Source organism: Macadamia integrifolia, chromosome 5, assembly GCF_013358625.1.
Source record: "Macadamia integrifolia cultivar HAES 741 chromosome 5, SCU_Mint_v3, whole genome shotgun sequence".
In the NCBI taxonomy this organism is placed as follows: Eukaryota; Viridiplantae; Streptophyta; class Magnoliopsida; order Proteales; family Proteaceae; genus Macadamia; species Macadamia integrifolia.
In genome coordinates, this window is record NC_056561.1 from 7307019 (window position 1) to 7313947 (window position 6929).

Here is a 6929-nt window from a genome sequence, read left to right on the forward strand (position 1 = left end):
TAGTAATTTGATTCATGTAAACAATGTACCTTGTCTCCAAGATAACCCATCAATCCCCTATCCACACAAGAAACTTTCATATTGCGTACATCATCCCTCAGGTCGCTCCTCACCCATATCGTCAGAAATATCCCAACCATTTGCTTACTTCCAACAAGGCAGTACCTTGAGTACCCAGATAGTCTCTCCCTATCCTCCATGGATGTGGAACCACCATAGGACATTGGTGAGAAATTCTCATCATCAGATGAACCCCATATGAAATTGGGATCATAATCACTCGTACTAACAAAAAATTGTTAGGATTTTTATGTGGGCTTAACTGATACCGATTGATCCATTGGATCCAAGCAATTATAGACCCACTCTGATTAGGAAACTTGTAGCTCTTTTCATTATGAGAGTGGAATAGGGTTATAGGGATTCTATTATAAATAGAATACTGACGGTCCCTGTTGCCATTACTTTAATGCTTTATTGGTTTTGGGAGCACGGCTTTCTCACAAGAGCAAGTGCACAGAAAGAGAAGAAACCCTAGAGTAAGAGGCTGCAGAAGATCTCAGTAGAAGGACTCCACTTGCGTAGTTCATCATTTTCATCTTCATGGGAGTAATATTTAACCACATGGGATAGAGGTTCATGATCGATGCACATGGGACTTCTAAACTTACATAGATACTTCTCTATTCCCATTTATGGTTCATGTCATGGATGTCCCATTGATTATTATAGATATGGTAAATCTATATGGTTATGTATTTTAAGATCTATGAAGGGAGTACTTTATTGATCTTGGTTTAGGTACTATACCCATGGTTAAATATCTTTTATGATTCTTGCATTCTAAAAATTATAGGGTTATTCATATATTTAATATGGTAAAGGATCCCCAACAATTGGTATAAGAGCCAAACCTTATAATGTTAGAATCAAGAAAAATCAAAAGAAAATTGATTTTATATAGGTTTTGGGTCTCAAATCATGAAAATCATAATTTTACCGCTTAAAGATCCCGTATGGAAAAAATTTCTTCACAAAAGTTGTAACGCACGAGAAGACAGTCGCGGTGGTATACTGCAAGTCACCGGAAACCTCCGAACGTGTCAGTACGTGCCACTGAAAATTGGCTGCTAGAGGAGAGAGCATTTTTTTTATTCAAAAAAAAAAAAAGGGCTGCGAGTCATCGCTAGGTCAACTCGGAAACCTTATCGAGTTGACCCGGGGTGTAGTGGGTCAACTTATGACCAACTCTGTTTAACTCAGTCGAAGGTTGACTGGGTCGTTGACCAATTGACTCGGAACTAATATGCCTGAACTGGATTAGACTGCTTGGCCGAACTGGTTGATTTGAGAAACTAAATTGATTTTGATCCATTTTTTTTCTGCAACTTCAAATGGCTCATACAGGCAAACGGTGAAGAACTTTTCACCCTGATTTTTTGCGTTGAGTTCAGTTTTTCATGCTCTTTGTTTTGATAAATTATGAGCCTAGTTTTGATCAACTTTTATGGTCTATTTTGTATAAGTTACAAGTATGGGTGGTTAATGATTCTTTATAATTTTCCTATTAATTGGAAGAAATAAAAGAAAATCAACTCATACATTACTTGCATATCAGAATATGAACTTGTTTATTCTTGGTAATGTAGTTCATGCTTTTGTTTATGAATATTTTTATTAATGCTTAAACAATCCCACTTTTAGCTGTCGGAATGAATTTGTAGACTATTGCAGTAAGATTGGATGGAATCCACTAAAGTGGCAAAGTTCAACCTTATTATAATAGAATACAAATCAAAGATCTTCTTTGTTTGAAAAAACAGAGAATAATGGTTGGTAGCAAGGTTGTTAATGTTTACCCAAAGGTGACATTATCAAAGAAAAGTTAAAGTTAAAGCAAGTGAAAAACAGAATAGGGATTTCTTAACCTAGAAGATGCTATCCATTCAAAGATGGCGGTACTTTTCAAAAGTTAGAAGAAGTCTCATAGTAATAGCAAAAACTTGACTGGACTACTATGTTTCAGACCCAAAGGTCAGAAATGTAGTTCCGATTGACACTCTTGAAGTAATTGATAATTGAGTATTGTAATGTTTATTTTATTAATAGTTATATCTTTGTTCTTTTACATTTAAATGATATTTAATTCATATTTAAATAACTCACAAATTTAAGCTGTCAGGTGTAGTTGTAAGCTATTGCAGTAGAATGGATAGAACCCACAAAAGTGGTAAAATCTAAGATTACTACAATAGGTTTGCAACTCAAAGATTTTGTCTTATTTTCAAAGACAGAGAAAATTATTGGCAGAAATTAGGTAATGCTTGCCCAAAGGCGACATTATCAAAGATAAGCATAAATACAAGTGTTCTCTAGGTAGACCTTAACCTAGAAGTTGCTATTCATCCAAAAGTGACAGTAATTTTCGAAGTTGAAGAGCTCCCATGGTTATTGTATGTTTTTGAGTGGACCTGTGCATTCCAGACCCAAAGGTTGAGAATGTAGTTCGGTTGACACTCTGATTATGTTTAATGGTTAGTGATGTGATATGGGTTTTAATTTTATACGTTATATTAATTAAATATTGAATGGATTATTCTTCTTTGAGTTGAACCATTAAACTGAATGTCTTTAGATAGTTGATCAATGAAAATAGTGTGGATGAGGGTTTGATGACTATGACCATAGATTATAGGTTTATTTAATGTGTTATTTTTTGTATTCTGATTGGATCAATTCGGATTGGTTGTTTAGATTAGTATCGGTTTTGATCAATCTAATACCAAGTTCTTAAACAATGTCATTGTTTTTGAAAACCTATTTATGAACATTAATTGATAAATGTTTGGTTTTCTTTTGTTTTTAGGCTTATGTGAACAAGTTTATATATATGTCACATTTAACGAATTGTGTTCTCCAATAAATAGATTAATTTATGACTGGTGGAACCAAGTAGGAGGATAAAAGTATGGATCTTAAGCTGTTTTATGTGGCTCGACTAGTGGAAGAATAAATTCGGTATACTAGGTTGCTAGTGGGAGGATGTTACTACCAGAAGGTCAGTATACTAGGTTGCTAGTGGGAGAATAAATTCAGTGTACTATATTGTTTTTCATGCAAAAGAATTATTTTGAGTTTTTCATTGATTTATTATTATCATGATATTGAAGAATTATTTTTGGCTGAAATATATAATAAATTCATATTCATATCATTTTGTACTTGAATGTTTTGTTTGAAACACCCTATGATGGATAAATATATTAGAATTAAACTGAGTATGAGCCTTCGCACATTTTATGCTGCACAGTATATTTCTAGGAAGCTATGAAAGGATTGGATGGAATCCAACAAAGTGACACATTCTATTCTTTCATAGTTTTTTCAAGCGCAGTAAAATTGGTGACATTTGCCCAAAGGTGATGTCACCCAAATTAAAGAAAATACATATATGGAAAGGACTATAACTTAGAGGTTTCTAAGCTCATATGTGATAAAAGTAATTATATTTTCACAGTAAATTTGGATTTACGAGAGCACCAGTGCATTCTTAGCCCAAAGGATAGGAATGTAGTTACAGTTATGACTCGTGTTTTATCTACTAGATGTACATTTATTGTGTAGTTTATTTGTTAGATGTACATATTAAATTTTCTAGCCTGGTTATTTGTTGTGTATGATTCATACCTGAGATTTTTAGGGTTACTTGATCTGGTTTAGCTCTCAAGGAACGCAAACAGGTGTTGTTCTGATCAAAGCACAATGAAGGGATATAGGAACAATTTTGTTACCCTATTAAATTTATAATGATTTTGGAGCAATTTTGAAATGATTGTCTTAAATCTTGTTCTCTAAATTATTTATGTACATTTATGCTTCATTTTCTTGTGTTGTCCCTAGTTGATTAAGAAACACATTAAACCATACATTTCTGTACATATATTCATCTCAAATGTGGAAAACATGATAAGAATGTGTAAAACCCACTAAAGCTGTACATTTAGTTCAATTGTGCATTTCCTAAAGTAAATATGACATTTGTCCAAAGGTGGTATCACCTAAGTTTATCGACAAAGTACTCAAGAGCCATGTTTTCTGATATTGGTATTATTGAGGTTTTTTGATATGCTTGGTTAGTAGGAGTTTTATGATCTCATTTAACCAAATATATCATGGTAGCGACAACCAAAGTTTAAAAACGGTAAAAGTCAAAGTTTAAAGCTATGCCTACTAAGGTTTATTGGTAGTCCTTAGTTAAAGTAATTGACGATAAGTCAAGGTAATTGATGATATTTTGTCAGAATTTGTGATGTATAGCTGTATTTAGCCTAAGTCCAAAGAAGTGGTGGTTTACCACAGGCAATTTGCCAAAAGTTGTGATTTATGGTGGTATTTAATATAAATCTATGGTAGTAGTGATTAACCATAGACGGTTTGCCAAAGTTTATGATTTATGGTGGTATTTAACCTAAATCCATGGAAGTGGCAGTTAACCAAAGTAAGATATTAATTTAAGAAAAGGGCGGTTTGCCAAGTGTTGATTAATATCAAAGTTTTCTACCTGTGAGGTTTTCAAGGTAGGCCGATCTTTAGATCAAAAAATGACATATAAGGAAATATATATTTCATGTGATCACATGTATGATATCAATTCCTTATATATATATTTCCAGGCGATTTGGATTGATAGTTTTCTATTGTTTGTGACAGTAGATAGTTATATGTCGTATATTGAGGTGTATTTTCTACTATTGTTCAACAGTAGAGATTATTGATTGGATCAAAGTTTGTTTGAGTGGTGTTCAGTTTTAGGATTATTTGGCCAGGTGTCAATGGAAAGACATCAGTATCAGTGTAGCCCAAGTGGGAGATTATTAGGATTTTTATATGGGTTTAACTGATACCGATTGATCCATTGGGCCCAAGCAATTATAGACCCACTCTGATTAGCGAACTCCTAGCTGTTTTCATTGTGAGAGTGGAATAGGGTTATAGGGATTCTATTATAAATAGAATACTGACTGTCCCTACAACCATTACTTCAATGCCTTATTGATTTTGGGAGCACGGTTTTCTCACAAGAGCAAGTGCAAAGAAAGAGAGGAAACCCTAGAATAAGAGGTTGTAGAACATCTCAGTAGAAGGACTTCACTTGCGTAGTTCATCATTGCCATCTTCATGGGAGTAATGTTTAACCACATGGGACAGAGATTCATGATCTATGCACATGGAGCTTCTAAACTTACACAGATACTTCTCTATTCCCATTTATAGTTCATGTCATGGATGTCCCATTGATTATTATAGATACGGTAAATTTATATGGTTATGTATTTTAAGATCTATGAAGGGGGTACTTTATTGATCTTGGTTTAGGTACTATACTCATGGTTAAATATCTTTTATGATTCTTGCATTCTAAAAACTATAAGGTTATTCACATGTTTAATATGGTAAAGGATCCCCAACAAAAATATCCCTATCACAAACACTGAATTGTCGATCCAGCTAGGTTGCTGGGTTGACATGTCATTGTCCATTCTCATGCTACGACTCAAGGACTGGAATGACCGACGGTGTAAGAAAGAAGAGGCTTTTCTACCTTGTTGAGCCTCCAAAATCTTCAACTAATTTTGTTATTGGATTAGGAATCGGAGAAGGCGTGTAGCAACCAACACTGCCACTTGTGCCAGGGAGATTGTTAAGAGTCTTTCGGGTGAGAGCCAGCAACTTCTTGGCAGGGCCATTGTCTTTTGCTCCCAAAACGTTCCCAGCATCCTGGGGAACAATTTCTTGAAATTTGGAGAATAGAATAAAAACAGATTCCATTAATCTTCTTGTATTTGCATAGTTACAAATGAGAAGAAAATTGTAAAGAAAAATAAAATTAACAAGAGGACATACCCAAGAACGTAAATGTCTGCTGGAGGTGAGGTGTGAGGCCAATCTTTGAGATTCAAGTGACCAGGTGGTGATTTTCCACCCACATTCCATGTAGCTACAAAGATCCTACTCCCCCAATGAAAAGAAAAAAGAAAAAAAAACAACTCAGACAAAAATCTATCAAATAAAGAAACTTTATATGAGCAAGAACATAACTATAGTTCTGCACATCTATAACCTGAGCAACATCGAGATCAATCTTTCCCCCAACAAACCCAATCACAGTTCTTGTTCAATCTTTCTATGCATCCAAAGGGAGAGAAAGAGATATTAAAATCATTACAGGGAAAAATATATACACATTTCATTATTTGTTTCCTAATTTTCTCGGTCTGGTCCAAAGCTACATGGTAGTGCAATACTGATTACTGAACCTGTTTTGCTTTTCTTGATCGTGCCTGCTCCTCGGTTCTTCATCACCACCACCTGAAAAAGGAGAACCGTGAAAACCATATTGGTTACTTTTCATGCATCCATCCCTCATTTGCAAACAGAACAAACAACAAAAAAGAAAATTTTTGAATTTTGGGAAGAAGAGAAATAGAGAACTCATCAAGGAATAGGATTCCAACATATGGGACAACGGAGTCTCCATTGTGTTGGATTTATGGGCTAAATTAATTATTCGGGTTGATTAAATGGGTGAGAGTCAAATTGCATGAACCGGTTCGATCCACTCTCAAGCTTAGGGATATGCTGGCTCAACCCATTGTGGTTTAGGGTTTTGAGTGCAGGACAGTATTATAAATACTAGGTTTTGGGTCTCTACAACCATTATTCACTCTTCCCCACTTTACCACTAAAGTGAGAGAACCAAGGAGGTTTAAGGGGCAGTGACCAACATCAATCATCTTCAGCTTACTAAGATCCATAGCCAAGCCAAGAGCGAAAGTGGGAGTGACCAACATCAATCATCTTCAGCTTACTAGGTGAAAGGTACAAATCGATCCTCCATAATTTTATTAGATTCGTGTTCTTGTTTTTCC